A 22662-nucleotide genomic window follows, 5' to 3' on the forward strand; every position below is an offset into this window, starting at 1 on the left:
ATTGTAGGCAGTGCTGCAACAAACATAGGATTGTGGATGTCTCTATTATATATTGATCTCCAGTTTTGGGGTATATACTAAGCAGCATGATTATTAGATCATAAGATAGCTCAATTTTTAGTTTTCTGAGAAACATAGGAGTGCAGATATTTCTTTGATATAATGATTTTCTTTCTCTTGGTACATACCCAGCAATGAGATTGCTGGATCATATAGTAGCACAGATTGTTCCCAATGTTTTCTTATGATAATTTCATGGTTCAGTCTTAAATGTAAGTCTTTAATTCATTGTGATTCAATTTTTGTATATGGTGAGAAATAGGGGTCTAGTATCATTCTTCTGCATATGAATATCCAATTTTTCCAGAACTATTTATTGAGGAGAATTCTGTTTCCCCAGTGTATGTTCTTGGCACCTTTATCAAAAATGAGTTTGCTGTAGGTGTGTGGACTTGTTTTGGGGTTCTCTATTCTGTTCCATTGTTCTATGTGTTTTTCATGCCAGTACCATGCTGTTTTGGTTAATATAGATCTGTGGTATAATTTGAAGTGAGATAATATGATTCCTCCAGTTTCGTTCTTTTTACCTAGGTATGGTGTTTGGTGTTGCTGCAATTTGTTATTGTTGCTTTTGTTGCAGCTGCTGCTGTTTATGTCTTTGTGACTTTCCTAAATTAATTCATTAAGATCTGTGCTATGGTTTGAAAGTTTGTGTCCCTCCTACTCCCCACCAAATGCATGTGTTGTAATCTAATCACCAATGCAACAATGTTAGGAGATGGGATCTTTGAAATATTAGGTCATAATTAGGTCATGAAGGTGGAGTGCTCATGAATAAGATTAGTGATATTATGAAGGAGATCCCAGCAAGCTTTTTGGCCCTTTCTATCATGAGAGGACACAGAAAGAAGTTGCCATCTATGAAGAAAAATGGTCCCTCGTTAGACACTAAATCTGTACTGTGATTTGGACTTCCCAGCCTCCAGAACTGTGAAAAAGACATTTCTGTTCTTTAAAAACCACCCAGACTGAAGTATTTTTTTTAAATTATACTTTAAGTTCTGGGGTACATGTGCAGAAAGTGCAGTTTTGTTACATAGGTATACATGTGCCATGGTGGTTTGCTGCATCCATCAACCCGACATCTACATTAGGTATTTCACCTAATGCTATCCCTCTCCTAGCCCCCCAGCTCCCAACAGGCCCTAGTGTGTGATGTTCCTTTCCCTGTGTCCATGTGTTCTCATTATTCAACTCCCACTTATGAGTGAGAACATGTGGTGTTTGGTTTTCTGTTCCTGTGCTAGTTGCTGAGAATGATGGTTTACAGCTTCATCCATGTCCCTGCAAAGGACATGAACTCATCCTTTTTTTTATTGGCTGCATAGTGTTCCATATGCCATATTTTCTTAATCCAATCTATCATTGATGGACATTTGGATTGCTTCCAAGTCTTTGCTATTGTGAATAGTGCTGCAGTAAACATACGTGTGCATGTGTCTTTATAGTAGAATGATTTATAATCTTTTGGGTATATACCCAGTAATGGGATTGCTGGGTCAAATGGTATTTCTAGTTCTAGATCCTTGAGGAATCACCACACTGTCTTCCACAATGGTTGAACTAATTTACACTCCCACCAACAGTGTAAAAGCGTTCCTATTTCTCCACATCCTCTCCAGCATCTGTTGTTTTCTTGACTTTTTAATGATCGCCATTCTAACTGGCGTGAGATGGTATCTCATTATGGTTTTGATTTGCATTTCTCTAATGACCAGTGATGATGAGCTTTTTTTCATATGTTTGTTGGCGCATAAATGTCTTCTTTTGAGAAGTGTCTGTTCATATCCTTCGTGTGCAAATGGTTGAAGACAATCTGCATTCTTTGTTGCATGTGACCACTGAGGTTTCTCCACAGAGCCCTGCTAATGATTAAAGAGACATTTCAGTAAAAATTTTGAATCAATAATCTCCTAACCCAGAGGGCTCAGCATGCATATTTTAGCATAACTTTGACATTCTATCGTATAGTTGGGAGCTCTGCCTTTTCCTTCACTTTCTGCTTACACAGAGTCTCAAGGCAAGATAGAGGTGAAAGTTTAGGGTTTTCTCAGTTTTCTTTTCTGAGTATATACACAACCTTATGTCTGTGTTTCCTTCTGGATTCCCATGTATATGTCAGAATATTTCAAAGTCCCATATGTAAATCTTGATTTCTCAGCTTTTCTTTTTAAGTTTTATTATTCCATTCTTTTTGCCCCAACTGTTATCTGTATTTCAAAAAACTAGGATGCTAAACCATTTTTATTAATTGTTTCTGACAGACTTCCTTGGGAGAAAGACTGTTTCCATGGAATGAGATCTTAGGCCAAATAAAGACGAGCTCTGCAATTGAGGCATTACATGTACTGCCAAACAGGTCAAATAATGACAATTCTTCAGAAATGATGCTTTTGCATGCTTCAAACATTTTCTACTATTTTCAGTTCCTGTTAGGCTGCTAGCTATTTGTGGAACTGTTGGTTTTCAAGGCCACCATGGAACTGGGGAAAGTGGAATCAAAATAGGGAGAGTAAAAATGCCACAAAGCTTGCTCTCCTTATTGAGACATAGGTGTTTCTATTGAATAAGTGTCCCTTAGATTGTTGCAAACATTTAGTTAATTTCCAGAACTCTGAATAGTTCATTTTGACCATTTTTTCCAGTGGTCTTGTTTTAGTTTTTTATGGAGGAACAGATTTTTGAAGGACTTAACTCCACAGTTTCTTCTGGAATCACTTTCTCGATATAAATATTAGAGTAAGATTGTTTGTGTGTGTGTTTTTTTAAAGCACACACACAAAAACAAGCAAAAAAAACTTGCTGGAATTTTTATTGGAAATTCGTTAAACTTATAAATCATTTAGGATAAAATTGACATCTTTAGCATGCTGAGTCTTCCATTTTATAGACATGGTATGTCTTGCCATTTATTTAATTCTTTGTTTATGTCATTAGCATTTTGTAATTGTCAGCATGAAAAACCTTAATGTTTTGTTAAGCCTCCACCTAAGTATTTAATATTTTTGGATAGATTATAAATGATACTTCTCTTTAAATTTTCTATGTTATTAAATTTGAAATAATTTTGTAAAAACCATGTATTTGGTTGTTTTTTAAAAATTACTTTACCAATCTCTGTGTTTGTTCTTTTTGATAAATTTCATTTTTAAAATTGTTTTAGGCTTACAGAAAAATTGAGCAGATAGAACATACAATTCCTATATATCCCACACCCATTTTTTATAATTAATAATTTACATTAGTATATTTGTTAAAATAAATGAGCCAATATTGACTTCTTGTTAGGAACTAAAGTCCATAGTTTAGATTTCCTTCATTTTTACCTGATGTCTTTTTTTGTGCTCCAGGATCTCATCCAGGATATAATATCGCTTTATTTGCCATGTCTCTTTAGGTAGCTTTTGGCTGTGGCAGTTTCTTGGACTTTTCTTGGTTTCGAGGACCTTGGCAATTTTCAGAAGTATTTATCAGGTATTTTGTAGGATGTTCCAATATTGGAATTTGATATTTTTATTATAATAAGACTGGGGATTGTGAGTTCTTGGGAGGAATTCCATGGAGGTGATGTTTCACTTCACCATATCATATCAAAAATACATACTATCAATGAGATTTATGACTGTTAATATTGACTTAATCACTTGGCTGAGATAATGTGTGTCAGGTTTCCTGCCTGTAAAATTACTCTTTGATTCTGCAGTTTTCTACTCTTTCATTCTCTTCCTTTTTGTAAGAAAGTTACTATGTGGCTTATTGAGTGGGAAGTTATATCTACATAAATTTTTTGGAATTCTGCAATTAAAACTTGTCCTTCATCCACATTTATTAATTTATTCAATACTTTATGTATTTCAGTATGGAAAATTGGCTATTTATTTTATACTTGAGATCTAATCCAATACTACTTTCTCTTGTTGCTCTAATTGTTACTATTTTGGCAATCAGGAACTTTTCAATTGGTGTTTGTCTGCTTGACATACCTGCATCCATAGACTTTTCATAGACTTTTTAAAGCACTTCTTTACTTTTTGGCACTACTTGATGCTGAAAGCTCATGTTCTACATTTCCTGCCCAAGCCCTAAATTCAGTCATTTCTCCAAGTTTCCCTGTTTTCTTTCTTGAGGAATGTATCAAAAAACAAAATTTAAGTGACATGTGTGCTAATTGCTACTGGAATTTTATTGCCTGTAGGCCTTTGTTGTTGGCAGATTGCTAGGGTCTGAATGTTTATGCCCCTGTGAAATTTCTTTGTTGAAATCTTCACCCCCAAGGTAATGCTATTAGAAGGTGGGAACTTTAGAATAATTAGGTGATGGGGACAGAGCCCTCATGAAGGGGATCAGTGCCCTTATAAAAGAAATCTGAGAGAGACCCTTTGCCACTTCTGCCATGTGGGTTAGAGTGAGAAGAAGGTTATTTACGAGAAAGTAGCCCTTACTAGACGCTGAATCTTCTGGTGCCTTGATCTTAGACTCACCAGCTTTCAGAACTGTAAGAAATAAATTTCTAGTGTTTACAAGCCACCCAGCCTATGGTATTTTGTTATAGCATCTGGAATGGACTAAGACACAGAACAAGATAATGGGTGGATATGCTAACCTTTGTATATACACATGTCCATTTATATTTCCATATGTCTCCATCTGTTATCTACATCAAGCTAAACATGAGTTCATATTGATGTTTCCAATTCCAATTGTTACAAAATGGATCATCACCTTGTTTTTCTGTAATCCTCTATTCAGTGAAAAACCTTGCTCCCATACTATGACATCCATTTATTTAATTGTTCAATTTCACTATATATGTACAGCAATATCCAAATTAATAACATGTACCCCTGTGGACATGATTATGTGAACTAGAGTATAGGGCTTATAAATTTAAAAAATTTATTTTTATTTTGGAAAATGCATATAACAAAATGTGGCATTTTAATGATTTTTAAGGGTAAAATTTAGTGACATTAATTATATTACTAACGTTGTACAGCTATCATTACTATCTACTTTGAAAATACTTTTAAGAACCCAAACAGAAAATCCATACCCACTAAGCAATAACCCTATTGCCCCCTCCTTTCAGCCCCTGGCAATGACCATTGTACTTTTAGTCTGTATGAGTTTGCCTTTTCTGGATATTTCATTTTAGTGAAATCATAGAATATTTGCTCTTTTGTGTGTGGATTATTTCACTTATTTTTAAGGTTTATTCATTTGTAACATGTATTAAAACTTTATTCCTTTTTGTGGTTGAATAATATTCTATTATGTGTATATAACACATTTTGTTTATTCATTCATTTGTTGGTGAATACTTGGGTTATTTCCACCTTCTAGAAATTGTGAGTCATGCTGCAGTGGACATAGGCATACAATTATCTGAGTTTCTACTTTCAATTGTTTTGGATATATAATCAGAATTTTAATTGCTGGTGCATATGGTAATTTTATGTATACTAATTTGAGGAAAATCCATACTGTTTTTCTCAATGGCTACACCATTTTACATTCCCACCAGCAATGCATTATGGTGCAATTTCTCCACATCAACAGCAACACTTATTATTTTCTAGGTTTTTTTATCTTTTTATTTTATTAATGTTTATCCTAACAGATATGAAATAATATTTCATTGTGATTTTGATTTACATGCTAATGATTAGTGATGTTGAACAGTATTTCATGTGCTTATGGGCTATCTTGTATCTTTTTTAGATAAATGTCTATTTAAATCCTTTGTTTATTTTTGAGCTGAAATGTTTAGTTTTTGTGGAGTTGTGGGAATTCCTTATATATTCTGATTATTAATCTCTTATTTTATATATATATATGATTTGCAAATATTTTCACCATTTTTCTGGGTTGCCTTTTTACTTAGTTGATAGTTTCCTTTGATGTTCGAAGTTTTAAATATTGATTAAGTCCAATTTATCTTTTTTTGTTGTTGTTTGTGTTTTTTGTGCCATATCCAATATAACTGTCAGATCCAATACCATGAAGTTTTTTTCCTGTATTTTCTTCAAAGAGTTTCATAGTTTTAGCTCCTACATTTGGGTCTCTGACCCATTTTTGTTGTTGTTGTGGTTGTTATTGTTGTCTGTTTTGAGACAGGGTCTCACTCTGTTGCCCAGGCTGAAGTGCACTGGCATCATCTAGGCTCATTGCAACCTCGACTCCTGGGTTCAAGCAATCCTCCCACCTCAGCCTCCCCAGTAGCTGGGACCACAGGGATGTGCCACTGTGTCTGGCTAACTTTTGTAATTTTGTAAAGGTGGAGTTTAGCCATGTGGCCCAAGCTGGTCTTAAACTCCTGGGCTCAAGTGATCTGCTCGCCATGGCCTCCCAAAATGCTGGGATTACAGGTATGAGCCACCATGTCTGGCCTCTTATCCATTTTGAATTAACTTTCATCTATGGCGTAGTGTAGGAGTCCAATTTCATTCTTTCAAGTGTGGATATTGTTTTCCTAGCACCATTTGTTAAAATGACTATCCTTTTCCTAATTGAATCATCTTGGTAATCTTGTCAAAACTAATTTGACTGTAAGCCTAAGATTTGTTTCTGGACTTTTTATGTTCTATTTTGTTGGTCTACATGCCTGTCCTTATGCCAGTATCATGTTGTTTTGATTACAGTAAATTTGTAGTAAGTCTTAATATTAGGAAACATGACACCTCTAACTTTGTTCTTGTTAAGAATTGTTTTTTCTATTCTGGGTTCGTTGTGGCTACATATGCATTTTAGGATCAATTTTTTTATTTTGTCAAAAAACATCATTGGCAATTTGATAGGAAGTGGGTAGTATCCACATCTTAGCAACATTAATCCTCCCAATCCATGTAGATGGAATTTTTCCATTTATTTGTTTTCTTTAATTTCTCTCCACCATGTTTTGTAGTTTTCAGTGGACAAGTCTTTTGCTTTCTTGATTAAGTTTATTGTTAAGTATTACATTCTTTTTGATGCTATTGTAAATGGAATTATTTTCTTAATTTCCTTTTTGGCTTGTTGTTAGTGTAGAGAAACAATACTGATTTTTATATGTTTTGCTCATTTGTAATTAAGTTGTTTAGTTGTATATTATTCAGTTGTAAGTGTTGTATATTTTGAATATAATTTTTTACTTGATATATACTTTGTAAATATTTTCTTCTAATCTGTGTGTTCTCCTTTGATTATATTAACAGTGTCTTTCACAGAGAAGACATTTTTAATTTTAGCAATTTATGTCTTTTGTTTAGTAAATTTAGATCTTTTATATTTAAGGTAATTATTGTTGTGTTAGTGTTTTAGTTTGCCTCTTAATTATTTGCTTTATGTTACTTCTGTTTTTCATTTCAATTTTACCTTGTCTTAATTGTCTTTGGCTTGCTTGAATATTTTTGAGGACCCCAACATTATTTTATATAGAACTCCTAAGCAAATCAGTTAGTATATACTTTTTTTAGGGGTTGTTCTAGGTATCGAATTATACATGTAACTTATTACAGTCTACTAGCATAAATATTTTATTTCTTCATGCGAAGCGTGAAAACCTTACTTTAAGTTCCTTTTATTGTCTCACTTTAAATGATCATTTTCATGACAATAGATCATGTTATAATTTTTCAGAAAAAATAAAATTTTTATAACTTATAAGGAAAAAATATTTTTATGCCATTTTTTTTTTTTGAGACAGAGTCTCTGTCACCTATGCTGAAGTGCAGTGGCATAATCTCGTCTCACTGCAACCTCTGCCTCTCAGGTTCAAGCGATTCTCCTGACACAACCTCCCGAGTAGCTGGGATTACAGATGCCTGCAACCTTGCCCCTATGTCAATTTTTTTGCTCTTTCCATTGTTTCCTCCTCCTGCATGATGCTACAAGAGTACTTTTTTTTATGATGTCCTGTCTGAAGATTATTCTTTAGCCAGTCTTTAAGGATAGGTGTGCTGGTGACAAACTGTTTTAGTTTTCTTTATATGAGAGTTATTTATTTCCCTTTACTCTGCTTAGTTTTATCACATTTAGATTTCAGAGTTTTAATTATTTTCTCTCAGCATTAAAAAATCAGTTTCAGATAAAAAATCCGTGGTTATTTGAAGTGTTTTTTTCCCCTGTAGTTAAAGTGTAATTTGTCTTTGCTGCTTTCAGTTTATTTTCATCCTAGAGATTTAATCTAATATTTCTTGATGTGTATTTCTGTGAGCTTATATTATTTAGGTTTTGCTAAGCTCTGTGAATCTGTATGGTTTTTTGTTGTTGTTGTTTGTTTGTTTCAAAACTGAGAACTTTCAGCTAAGTATTTCTTCACATGTTTTTTGCAATTCTCCTTTTATCTACTCTCCTTCCAGGATTCTAATTATATGAACGTTAGGTCTTTTGTTATTGTCATACAAGTTGTTTACTGTACTTATTTTTTCCTTAGTCTAATTCCCCTCAATTCTTCAGGTCAATTCTTTTGACCTGTTTCCAAGGTTATTGATTTTATCTTCTGTCATCTCTACTATGTTATTGTGTCCATTCAGGGCACAATTAGGTATTTTTTGTTGTTTTTTAATTTGTTTTAAATTTTACTTATAATTTTTTACTTTTATATTTTTCATTTTGTTCTTTTTTTGTAACTTCTATTTCTTTGCAGATATTTTCTAATGTTTTGGCTTGTTTAAAGAAAATTTGTCATTAATTGTTGAAGCATTCTTATTATGGCTATTTCAAAATATTTGTCAGATAATTCCAACATTTGATTCATCTTAATATTGTTGTCAGTTGTCTTTTTTCATTAAATATGTGATTTTCTTATTTATTGGTATAATAGGTTTTTTCAATTATACATTGGAAATTTTGTCTATTATGTAAAAAGCCCCTGGCTCTTATTTGTTTCAATTTCAACTGTCACATTTAGCATAAAGGCCCTAGTTTACATATGCAGGATGTAATTCCAGTGACAGCTTATTTTTCAGAGATTTGCAGTGTTATTTTGATCTGTTTGGTTGATTTGATGCTACTATGGCTCCCTGTGGTCTTTGCTGATGTTGCCTGAAAGAACTAAACTGATTTCACCAGGCTAGGCTGCCTTAGTATCTCTTGATGTGAAAGAGAGTCTGTAGCTTGTGAGGAAAGAGGCTTCTCTGGTGAGACCCTTGTTGTGGTGGAATCCTCCTTGCCTTAGAGTAACAGGTAGTATTTCCTGGCTTGGGTGCTTGTTGTAGCATGTTAGTTTCTGAATGATCCCACTATTTACCTCAGTGTCTCTTTGTGAGGGAGGAACATGTTAGGCCTACTGTGACCCCAAAGCTGCCAAGGCCAGGCCACTTGTTTTGGCTGGGTCCTTGATTCAGTTTTGTTATGTTTATCCTTAAGTACCAAACCATTATTCCTTCTGCTTACCATTTGTATCATTCTTCTCTGTTTGGTTTTTACATTATTTCAGAGTTCATAGCTGGACTTATAGAAAGTAGCAGGGATAAATCAATGTCTTCCTGTCTGAACAAGAATTTTACATTGTATGTGTACTCAACCTTTTCTCCCAGTGGCCAAAACAGTCTAACTTTTTTTTTTCTTAACCAATATGGAATGCTGCTATCTAAAAGTTAGGCAAAACATATCAGAAAATTAGGCTTTAGGTCCTGCCTGGGTAGTATATATTGTAACTAGTAATAAGTAGAATTTCCAGAATTGAATAGAAAATTATTAATACTAGGCAGAAGATTTTCTTACTTTTCTGCGTTGGAAAGTCTTATATTTCACCATTCTACAGCTTTCCAAAAGATTAGTGCAATGTGTCTTGACATTGGAAACTATAAGCCTAAATTTAGAAACATGCTAATTAAAGCTAAACAAAATTTAGAGACATACTAATGTGCACTAAACTTTATTGACTAACCATTAGGTAGCCAGTTAAAAATTGTTGTGCAAAATTTTAATGACAATTTGCCTTAATTTTAATCACAATTTGCCACTTAAGTGATCAATACATTATATAGATTTTTAAATGTAAATTTGATGATGTAGAAGAATGTTTTTCTGTTTATTGTTATATAGGAAGCAATCACAGAAGTCTGAGTTGTGATCATACCACCTAGCATCAATTATTTTAGACAGGTTTAGTAATCATAAAGGAATTTTCAAATGCTTGCCTTTCAAAATTCTCCCTACATTTCCAAGGTCCTGCAGAACAGCATATCTAATTTATTTTCCCCATTTCCAGAGACCATCCAGCCTTATAGTTAATATGGAACCAACATCTGATATTACAGCACTATAGGGCTCACAAGGACTTTCAGCATCATAGATTAGAAATTCTTTCCTTCATTACTGTGGTAGAAAGAGATTAATTATCTGACCTTATAAGTTCAATGAGTATTTTGCTGTTTAGAGCATTTCCCAAATTTGTTCAATGCAACATAACTGGGTGAAATAGTAGTAGGTTCCATAGGCATAGACAAGATGACATGGTCATGTAAGTTTGGTAAATAATAAGCTAAACATAGTTAAATATTTGTATTTTTCTGCATGACTTCCCAGAAGCTTTAACATGCCTCTCCAAGGATGGAGGAGAGAGCAGGTTAAAGTCTAGTGTTTCTAAAAGAATTATCTTTTGAAATAATCTTTAGAAAATTTGTCTGGAATATTTTCATTTGTTTAACACAGAATTTCCAAATCTTGATTGAATATAGAATGCCCCTCACCACACATACTTTATTCCCCGTAAAGAAGAACATATATTCAGTCCAAGCAATTAAAGTGGGAAAATTTAAAGTGATAAAGATTAGAAAAAAATAATTACAAGTGACCTTACTTCCAGATTATGATTGTCTCCGTTGACTTTGATAAATACCTACAAATTGTTTGGCAGGATGAACAGAGACAGCGTAATTTTTTTAAAGGTAATTGCAAATTTTTACAACAAAAAAATTAAAAGCCTCAATCTTTAATACCAACAAAATAGCATATATATTTTAAAATTATAAGATCTATAATATATTTACATAGAAAATAATGTAAAATATTGAGAATATTAAAAAGAACTAAATTAATAAAAAGATACATTATGTTCATGAATAAAATAGACTATATGTCAAAGAAGTCTATTATTATATTGATTTGTGTTTTGGGGCAATTCAAATCAAAATTTGAGCAAGGTTTTTAGTATTTTTAGTGGAATTTTACAGATTATTTAACTCTTTTAGGAGAGCAAAGGTCCAGGAGTAGCAATGATATTCTTCAATAAGAGCACAGTAAAGGGACTATTTCTACTTGTCAAGACATTATTAAGACTCATTCTAAGTCCATAGTTATAGGACCATATTGTACTGGCAAATAAATGAATGCAGGAAAATAGAGAGTGCAGAATTTAATCAGCACCTGTATAAAAACCATTAATATGTGGTGTTGGAATGAGTGGTTACCTACATAGAAAAAAAATAATTGGATTACTATTTTATACCTCCACAGAATGCAATTATGGATATATTAAGTACTTCAATGTACAAGAATAGTACTTGAAAACTTTTAGAAAAAAACATAATATTTCTATGATTAGATATTTTACACATGATAAAAAGGTGCAAGTGATAAAGAAAGTGAAAAGGCATTCCATGACAGGGAAAACATCAGGGAAAACATATTTATCATACATATCATTTGACAAAGGCTTACTTTTCAGAATATGTTTTGGGATAATTAAGAAAACACTACAAACCAATAGGTAAAGATAAGTAATCTACTAATAAAGCAATATACAAAAGTGACAAAAGGAATTTCTACATAAACAGAGACATATGTGTTCAATAAGCATTTGAAAACATGCTCAACTATATTAGAAAGAAAATGCAAATTAAAATCAGATACCATTTCATATTCATTAGAATTATGAAAATAAAAAATTCAGACAACACTAAGTGTATTAATTTGCTAAGGCTGCCATAAAAAATACTACAGACTAGGTGGCTCAGAAAAACTTAATTTTATTGTCTTACAATTCAGAAAGTGAGAAGTCCAAGATCAGGTTATTGGCACATTTGGTTTCTTCTGAGGCCTCTCTCTCTGGCTTGCATGTTGTGGTCTTCTCACTATGTCCTTACGTAGTCATTCTTCTCTGTGTTATATGTGTTCTAATTTCCTCTTCTTATAAGGATACCAGTCATACTAGATGACAGTTCACCCATATGACTTCATTTTATCTGAATTTTCTTATTAAGGACCCTATCTCCAAATACAGTCACATTCTGAGGTACTGGGAGTTATTACTTCAACACCCAAGAGTGCATAATTTAGCTCATAAATTTCAAGGGTACATAATTTAGCCCATAACACTAAGTTTTAGCAAAGATACTAACATGAAACTAACATTAAACAAACATTAAAACTGAACAAACATGAATAACACTAAACAAAGACACTAATTGTCTGCTATTCTGCGGTACATAGAATTATCATATGCTTCAGTTGAGAGTTTAAGTTGGTATAAACCTTTTGAAAAACATTTTTTATTATTTAGTAATGTTGAATATGTACATGCCCTAAAAATTTTACTTCTACTTATGCCTCAGATGGCATTTGTACAGGTGCTCAAGAAGAAATATATAACAAAAAGCCAAAAGTAAAAACTGGCAAACACCCAAATATCTACCAAAATAGAATAGATGAAGAAATTGTGGTAAAGTAATATAGTGGAATATTGTACAACAATTAAAATTACTAAACTATAGTAATGCACGTCAGCATATGTCAATCACAAAATTATTTAGTGATAGACTAAATTCACAGAATATATAAATATTTCTTCTTTGTTTGAAGTGATTTTCTAGCAGTATGTTTTAATTTTTTGCTTTTTTGTGTATCTGTTGTAGAGTATTGATTTGAGGTTACCATGAGGCTCTCAAATAATATTTTACAACCAAATATTTTAAACTGATGACAACTTAATTTGAATCACAAAAAAATTTTAAAAAGCAAAAAAAAAATTAAAACTTTTATATTTTAGCATCACCATCCCCCCACTTCTTGCCATTTTATCTCTATTTATAATTTTTATACTATCTATCTCATAAAGTTATTGTACTTATTACTTTTGATAGGTTTTTCTTTTAGTCTTCCTACTCAAGATATGAGTAGTTTGCACATCAAAGTTACAGCGTTAGAATATTCTGTATTTGTGTGCTTAGTATTACTAATGAGTTTTACATCTTGAGATGACTTATTATTGATCTTTTTTTTTTCTTTCAGAATAAATAACTCCCTTTAGCATTTCTGGTAGAACTGGTCCAGTGTTGGCAAAATCCCTCCACTATTGCTTGTCTAGGAAAGTCTTTATGTATCTTTCATGTTTGAAGGGTATTTTTTGCTGGATGCGCTATTCTAGCATGAAAGTTTGTTTTTCCTCCTTCAGCACAATGAATATGTCGACTCACTCTTTTCTGGCCCCTAAGGTTTCCACTGAGAAGTTTGCTGCCACATGTATTGGAGCTCATTTTTATGTTATTTTTTTAGCTGCTTATACAAAGTTTTTGCACATCAAAAGAAACAATCAAAAAAGTAAAAGACCCAGTTTTACAGATCCGGTTTCATTATTCTGCATATGGCTAGCCAATTTTCCCAGCAACATTCATTGAATAGGATGTTCTTTCCTTGCTCTGTTTTTTTTTTTTTTTTTGGCAACTTTGTTGAGGATCTATAGGCTGTAGGTATGTGGCTTTATTTCTGGGTTCTTTATTCTGTTCCATTGATCTATGTGTCCATTATTGTACAAGTACCATGTGGTTTTGGTTACTATAGCCTTTTAATATAATTTGAGGTCAGTTAATGTGATGCCTCCATGCCTCCAGCTTTGTTCTTTTTGCTTAGAATTGCTTTAGCTTTTCTGGGTTTATTCCTTATGAATTTTTGGATCTTTACTTATTCTGTGAAAAACGACATAAGTATTTTGATAGGAATGGCATTACATCTGTAAATTGCTTTGGGGAGTATGGTCATTTTAATGATTGATTATTTCAAATCATGAGCATGGGCTTTTTTTTTCATTTGTCTTTGTCATTTAGGATTTATTTCATCACTGTCTTATAGTTTTCCTTGTAGCAACCTTTTATCTCCTCGATTAAATGTATACCTAGGTATTTATTTTTTCTTGTAGCTATTGTAATTAGGTTTGACATTTTGATTTGGTTCTCAGCTTGATCAGTACTGCTGTATAGAAATACTACTAATTTTTGTACTTTGATGTATCCTGAAATGTTATTAAATTCATTTATTAGATCTAGGAGTACTTTGGTGGAGTCTTTAGGGTTTTTTATGTATAAGATCACATGATAAACAAATGGAAATAATTAGGCTTTCTCTTTTCAATTTGGATGCCTTTTATTTCTTCCTCTTACCTGATTGCTCTGGCTAGGACTTCCAGTACTATGTTGTAATAAGAGTGGTGCAAGTGAGCATCCTTTTCTTTTTTCATTTCTAAGAAGAAAAGCTGAAAGCTTTTACTATGATGTTGGCTATGGGTTTATTATATACGGTTTTTATTATTTTGGGGTATGTTTCTTCTATGCATAGTTTGTTGAGTGTTTTTATTATGAAGCAATGCTGAATTTTATAAAAAGATTTTTTACATCTATTGGGATGATCATATGGTTTTTGTCCTTAATTCTGTTAATGTGGTGAATTGCATTTATTGATTTCTATATGTTGAACCACCCTTGCATCTCTAGGATAAAATCCACTTGAATGTGGTGCATTACTTTTTTTGATGAGCTGTTGGATTTGGTTTACTCATATATTGTCGAGAATTTTTGCATCTATGTTCACCAAGAATAGTGGTCTGCAGTTTTCTTTAATTGTTTCTTTGCCTGGCTTTGGTATCAGAGTGCAACTAGCTGCATATAATTAGTTAGGGAGGATTCATTTCTCCTTAATTTGTTGAAACTATTGCAGTGGGTACCAGTTCTTCTTTGTAATTCTGGTAGAATTAGGTTGTGAATCCATCTGGTCCTGGGCTTCTTTTTTGTGGGGAGATTTTTAAAGTACTGATTCAATCCCACTATTCACTGTTGGTCTATAGAAAATTTTTATTTCTTCATGGTTCAATCTTGAGAGGTTATATGTTCCAGGAATTTATCTGTTTCCTTAAGTTTTCTAGTTCATGACTATAGAGATATTCATAGTAGTTTCTAATAATATATATACGTATATGTATATATTATAATATTTTATATATATACACATATATGAATATATATACATATATGAATATATACATATATGAATATATATACATATATGTATATATGTTATATATATACACGTGTGTGTGTGTGTATATACATATATATATATGAGATAGAGTGATGCTCTGTCTCCCAGACTGGAGTACAATGGCGCGATCTCAGCTCACTGCCACCTCTGCTTCTGCCTCCTGGGTTCAAGCAATTCTCCTGCCGCAGCCTCTCGAGTAGCTGGGATTACAGGTGCCCACCATGATATCTGGCTATTTTTGGTCTTTTTAGTAGAGACAGGGTTTTGCCACATTGGCCAGGCTGGTCTCAAATTCCTGACCTCAGGTGATCTGCCCGCCGCGGCCTCCAAAAGTGCTGGGATTACGGGCATGAGCCACCGAACCCGGCCTCTGATAATATTTTGTATTTCTGTTGTATCAGTTGTAATATCTTCTTATTCATTTCTAATTGTGCTTATTTTAATCTTCTCTTTTTAATCTAGCTAGCATTCAATTAATTTTGTTTATCGCTTCAAAAATAAACTAGTTTAACTGATACTTTGTATGGTTTTTTGGTTTCAAGTTCAATTAGTTCTGCTGTGATGCTGTAAACTTTGTTATTTATTCCTTTTCCTCTGCTAGCATTGAATTTGGTTTCTACTTTTTAGTTCCTTGAGGTGTGACATGCTGTTATTAATTTGTGATCATTCTGTCTTCTTGATATAAGCATTTAATGCTCCAAACTTCCCTCTTAGCATTGCTTTTGCTGTATCTCCAAGGTTTTGATATGGTGTTTCTCTATTTTTATATGTTACAATTTTTAAAATGTCCCTCTTACTTTATTTATCCAAACATTGTTCAGGAGCAAGTTTTTAAATTTTCCTGTATTTGTGTGGTTTTGAGAGTTTGTCTTGGAATTGATTTCTTCTTTCATTTCTCTATGATCTGAAATGATACTTGATATAATTTTGATTTTCAAAAATTTATTGAGACTTCTTTTGTAACCTAACATATAGTTTATTTTGGAAAATGGTGCATATGCTGATGAGAAGATTGTATATTCTTTGGTTGTTGGGTAGAATATTCTGTAAATGTCTGTTAGGTCAATTTGGTCTAGAGGCCAATTTAAGTTCAGTATTTCTGTGTTGATTTCCTGTCTTGATAATCTGTCTAGTGCTGTCAGTGGGGATTGAAGTCCGCCACTATTATTGTATTAATATTTATCTCTTAGTTCTATCATTTGTTTCATTCAGACTTTAAACTATAATGATTTTTTTAAAAGCGGACATTACATAATGATAAAGGGTTTAATTCAACAAGAAGGCCTAACTATTCTAAATATATATGTACTCAACACAAGAACACCCAGATTTATAAAGCAAGTTCTTAGAGATCTTTAAAGAGACTGAGACTCCTGCCCCCACAATAAAAGGGAGAAACTTTAACAACCCACAGACAACATTAGACAGATCATGGAGGCAGAAAATTAACAAAGATATTTAGGAGCTGAACTCAGCACTGATCAAATGGAACTGATAGACATTTATAGAAATTTCCACCCCCAAACAATGGAGTATACATTTTTTTTATCGCCACATTGCACATTCTCTAAAATCAATCAAATAATTGGACATAAAACCCTCCTCAATGAATGCAAAATAACTGATATCATAACTACCCTCTTGGGCCACAGCACAATCAAACTGAAAATCAAGACTAAGAAATTCACTCAAAACCATACAACTACATGGAAGTTGAGTAACTTGTTCCTGAATGAGTTTGGGTAAATAATGAAATTAAGGCAGAAATCAAGAAGTTCTTTGAAACTAATAAGAACAAAGATACAATGTACCAGAACCTCTAGGAAACAGCTAAGTCAGTGTTAAGGGAGAAATCTGGCACGGCAAGGTGGCTCATGCTTGTAATCCCAGCACTTTGGGAGACCTAGGTGGGTGGATCTCCTGAGGTCAGGAGTTCGAGACAAGCCTGGCCAACATGGAAAAAACCCTATCTCTACTAAAAATAAAAAAAAAAATAACCAGGCATGATGGTGGGCACCTGTAATCCCAGCTACTTTGAAGACTGGAGCAGGAGAAACACTTGAACCTGGGAGGTGAAGATTACAGTGAGCCAAGATTGTGCCACTGCACTCCAGCCTGGGCAACTGAGACTCCATCAAAAAAAAAAAAAAAAAAAAAAAAGGGAAATTTGTAGCACTAAATACCCACATCAAAAACTTTTAAAGATCTCAATTTAACAACCTAACATCACAAATAAAAGAACTAAAGAACCCAGTGAAAATCAACCCAAAAGCTATCAGACAAGCAATAACCAACATAACAGTTAAACTGAAGGAGATTCAAAAATAAATGAATCTAGGAGCTGTTGATTTAGAAAAAAAATAATAAAATAGACCACTAGCTAAACTGATAGAAAAAATCTCAGAAGAATCAAATAAACACAATCAGAAATGATAAGGGGGATATCACCATTGACCTCACAGAAATACAAACAACCATCAGAAAATACTATAAACACCTCTATGCACATGAACTAGAAAATCTAGAATAAATTGATAAATTCCTGGACACATATACCCTCCCAAGGCAAAGCCAGGAAGAAACTGAATCTCTGAATAGACCAATAATGAGTTCTGAAATTAAGGCAGTAATAAATAGCCTACCAACCAAAAAACAACAGGACCAGATAGATACACAGCTGAATTCTACCAGATGTACAGAGCTGGTACCATTCCTACTGAAACTATTCCACAAAATTAAGGAGGAGGAATTCCTCCTTAACTAATTCTATGATGTCAGCAACACCCCAATACCAAAACTGACAGAGACACAGCAAGAAAATAAAACTTCAGGTCAATATCTTTGATGAACATAGATACAAAAATGTTTAACAAAATACTAGCAAACCAATTCCAGCAGCACAAAAACATCTTATCCATCAGAATCAGCTAGGCTTTATCCCTGGGGTGCAAGGTTGGTTCAACATATGCAAATCAAAAAATGTGATTCATCACATAAACAGAACTAAAGACAAAAACCACATGATTATCTCAATAGATGCAGAAAAGACTTTCAATAAAATTCTATGTTCCTTTATGTTAAAAACTCTCAAGAAATTAGGTATTGAAGGAATATACCTTAAAATCATAAGAGCCATCTATGACAAACCCACAGCCAATATCATACCGAATGAGCAAAAGCTGAAAGCATTCCCCTTGGAAACTGGCAAAAGAAAAGGATGCCCTATCTCAGCACTCTTATTCAATATGTATTGGAGGTCTGGACAGAGGAATCAGGCAAGAAAATGAAATCAAGGCATTCAAATAGGAAGAGAGGAAATCAACCTATCCCTGTTTGAAGACGATATGATCCTATATCTAGAAAACCCCAAAGTTTTCACCCAAAAGCTTTTTAATCTGGAAAACAACTTCAGCAAAGTTTCAGGACACAAAATCAACGTACAAAAGTCACTAGCATTTCTTTACACCAACAACAGTCAAGCTGAGATCCAAATCAAGAACAGAATCTTGTTTACAATTGTCATAATAATAATAAAATACCTGAGAGTAGAGCTAACCAGAAAAGTGAAAAACATCTACAAGGAGAGCTACCAAGCACTGCTCAAAGAAATCAGACATTACACAAACAAATGGAAAAACATCCCATGCTCATGGATACAAAGAATCATTATCTTTAAAAATGGCCTTACTGCTCAAAGCAATTTATAGATTCAATGCTATTCCTATTAAATTACCAATGACATTCTTCACAGAACTAAACATAAAATCAACCTAAAGGCTCATCAATTGTAGACCGAATAGAGAAAATGTGGTACATATACACCATGAAATACTATGCAGCCATAAATAGAATGAGATCATGTCCTTTGCAGGAACATGAATGGAGCTGGAGATCATTATCCATAGCAAACTAACACAGGAACAGAAAATCAAATACTGCATGTTCTCACTTATAAGTGGGAGCTAAATGATGAGAACACATAAACACATAGAGGGGAACAACAGACACTGGGTCCTACCAGAAGGTGAAGGTTGGGAGCAAAAAGTGGATTAGGAAAGATATCTCATGGGTACTAGGCTTAATACCTGGGTGATGAAATAATCTGTACAACAAATCTCAATGGCATAAGTTTACCTATATAAGAAATCTGCACATTTAACCGTGAACTTAATAGTTAAAAAATTAACTCCAGATGATTAAAGACTTAAATGTAAGACTTAAAACCATAAAAACCCTAGAAGAAAACCTAGGCAGTACCATTCAGGACATAGGCATAGGCAAAGACTTCATGACTAAAACACCAAAAGCAATGGCAACAAAAGCCAAAATTGACAAATGGGATCTAATTAAACTAAACAGCTTCTGCACAGCAAAAGAAACTCTCATCAGGATGAACATGCAACCTACAAAATGAGAGAAAATTTTTGTAAACTATCCATCTGACAAAGGGCTAATATCCAAAATCTACAATGAACTTAAACTTACAAGAAAAAAACAAACAACCCCATCAAAAAGTGGGAGAAAGCTATGAACAGACACTTCTCAAAAGAAGACATTTATGCAGCCAACATACATATGAAAAAAAAAGCTCATCATCACTGGTCATTAGAGAAATGCAAATCAAAACCACAATGAGATACCATCTCACACCCGTTAGAATGGTGATCATTAAAAAGTCAGGAAACAACAGATGCTGGAGAGGATGTGGAGAAATAGGAACACTTTTACACTATTGGTGGGAGTGTAAATTAGTTCAACCATTGTAGGAGACAGTGTGGTGATTCCTCAAGGATCTAGAACCAGAAATACCATTTGACCCAGCAATCCCATTACTGGGTATATACCCAAAAGATTTGAAATCATTCTACTATAAAGACACATACACACGTATGTTTATTGCAGCATTATTCAAAAGAGCAAAGACTTGGAACCAACACAAATGCCCATCAATGTTAGACTGGATAAAGAAAATGTGGCACATATACACCATGGAATACTATAAAGCCATAAAAAAGGATGAATTCATGTTCTTTGCAGGGACATGGATGAAGCTGGAAACGATCATTCTCAGCAAGCTAACACAGGAACAGAAAACCAAACACCACATGTTCTCACTCATAAGTGGGAGTTGAATAATGGGAATCACACACTGGGGCATGTTGGGGGTTGGGGGGCAAGGGGAGGGATAGCATTAGGAGAAATACCTAATGTAGATGACAGGTTGATGGGTGCAGCAAACCACTATGGCATATGTATACCTATGTAACAAACCTGCATGTTCTGCACATGTAGCCCAGAACTTAAAGTATAAAAAAAAAAAAGGAAAAAAAAATTTGTTTTATTAATCTGGGTGGTGTTGGTTAAGATATATGTCAATTTAGGATTGTTATATCTTCTTGGTAAATTGATCCCTTTATCATTTGATTGTCTTCTTTGGGTTTTTTCACTGTTGTTTATTAAAAGTCTGTTTTGCCTGATATAAGTATTGCTACTCCTGCTAACTTTTTTTGGCATGGAATGTCTTTTTAAAGCACTTTACTTTTAATGTGTGAGTATATTTTTCAGTTAGTTGAATCTTTTATAAGCAGCTTATGGTTCCATCCTGTTTTTTTTTCTCTTTATTCTGCTGATCCATATCTTTTAAGTGGAACATTTAATCCATTTACATTCAAAGTTAATATTGATATATAAGCTTTTTTTCCTTTTGTAATGTTGTTACCTAGTTGACTTGTAGCCTCAATTGTAATTGTTTATAAGAACTATAAGCTTTATGCTTCTGAGTCTTTTATGATGGCAAATAATATTGTTTGGATGTGTGTCACTTTCATGTTGAAACGTGATACCCAATTTTGGAAGCAGGGCCAAGTGGGAACTGTTTGATTCATAGTGGCGGACTTCTCATAAATGACTTAATGCTGTCCTCACAGCAGTGAATGAGTTCTCACTCTATTAGTTTACATGAAAGATGATTATTTAAAAGAGCTTAGAACCTTCTTCTCTCTCTTTGTTCTCACTCTTGCCATGTGACACACCTCCTTCCTCTTTACCTTTTCCCTGGGTAAAATCTTCCTGAGGATTCACTAGAAGCTGAGAAGATACTGGTGCCATGCTTGAATATTCCAAATCACCATGAGCAAAATAAGCCTTTTTTCTTTGTAAATTACTCAGCTTCAGTTATTTCTTTATAGTGACACAAACAGACTAACATAGCAAGTGTTGACATTTTGTTTTAGCGTTTAGAGCTCCCTTCAGCATTTCTTATAGATCTGGTCTAGTGGTGACAAATTCTCAGAATTTCTTTTTGTCTGGAAAACCCTGTTTCTTTTTCATTTACAAAGCTTAGTTTAGCAGGATACAAAATATGTGGTTGCCAGTGTTTTTTTTAAGAAGTATGAAAATAGAACCCAAATCTCTTCTGGTTTGTAAGGTTTCTACTGCAAAGTTTGCTGTTAGTCTGATTGAATTTCCTTTATAGGTGATTAGATGCTTCTCCTTTGGTAAATTTAGTATTTTTTCCTGCATGTTAATTTTAGATAGACTGATGACTATATGTTTTGGTGAAGTCTGTCTTGCAATGTATCCTCTTTGAGTTCTCTGTACCGCTTGTATCTGGATGTCTAAATAACTAGCAAGATGAGAATGTTTGCCTCAATTACTTCCTCAAATAGGTTTTCCAAACACTTTACTTTTTCTTCTTACTCAGGAATTTCTATGACTTGTAGATTTGAATGTTTTACATAATTCCCACACCTCTTGAAGGTTTTATTTACATTTTTATTATTCTTTTTTTTTCTTTTTTGTCTGATTGGGTTATTTTGAAAAACCCATCTTCAAGCCTTAAGATTCTTTCTTCTTGACCTAGTGTATTTTAAAGTTTTCAATCGGATTATGTAATTCCTAGTTCAATTTTTTTTATGTCCAGAAATTGTGGTTGTTTGTCTTTTAATATCTAGCTCTTTGGTAAATTTTTCCTTTGTATCTGTGTTGCAGGAAGTCAGGGACCCCGAATGGAGGGACTGGCTGGAGCCACCGCAGAGGAACATAAATTGTGAAGACTTCATGGACATTTATCAGTTCCCAAAATTAATACTTTTATAATTTCTTATGCCTGCCTTTACTGCAATCTCTGAACATAAATTGTGAAGATTTCATGGACATTTATCAGTTCCCAAATAATACTCTTATAATTTCTTATGCCTGTCTTTACTTTAATCTCTTAATCCTGTTATCTTTGTAAGCTGAGAATGTATGTCACCTCAGGACCACTATTGTACAAATTGATTGTAAAACATGTGTGTTTGAACAATATGAAATCAGTGCACCTTGAAAAAGAACAGAATTACAGCAATTTTCAGGGAACAAGGGAAG

The sequence above is a fragment of the Pan paniscus genome, chromosome X (assembly GCF_029289425.2).
Source record: "Pan paniscus chromosome X, NHGRI_mPanPan1-v2.0_pri, whole genome shotgun sequence".
NCBI lineage: Eukaryota > Metazoa > Chordata > Mammalia > Primates > Hominidae > Pan > Pan paniscus.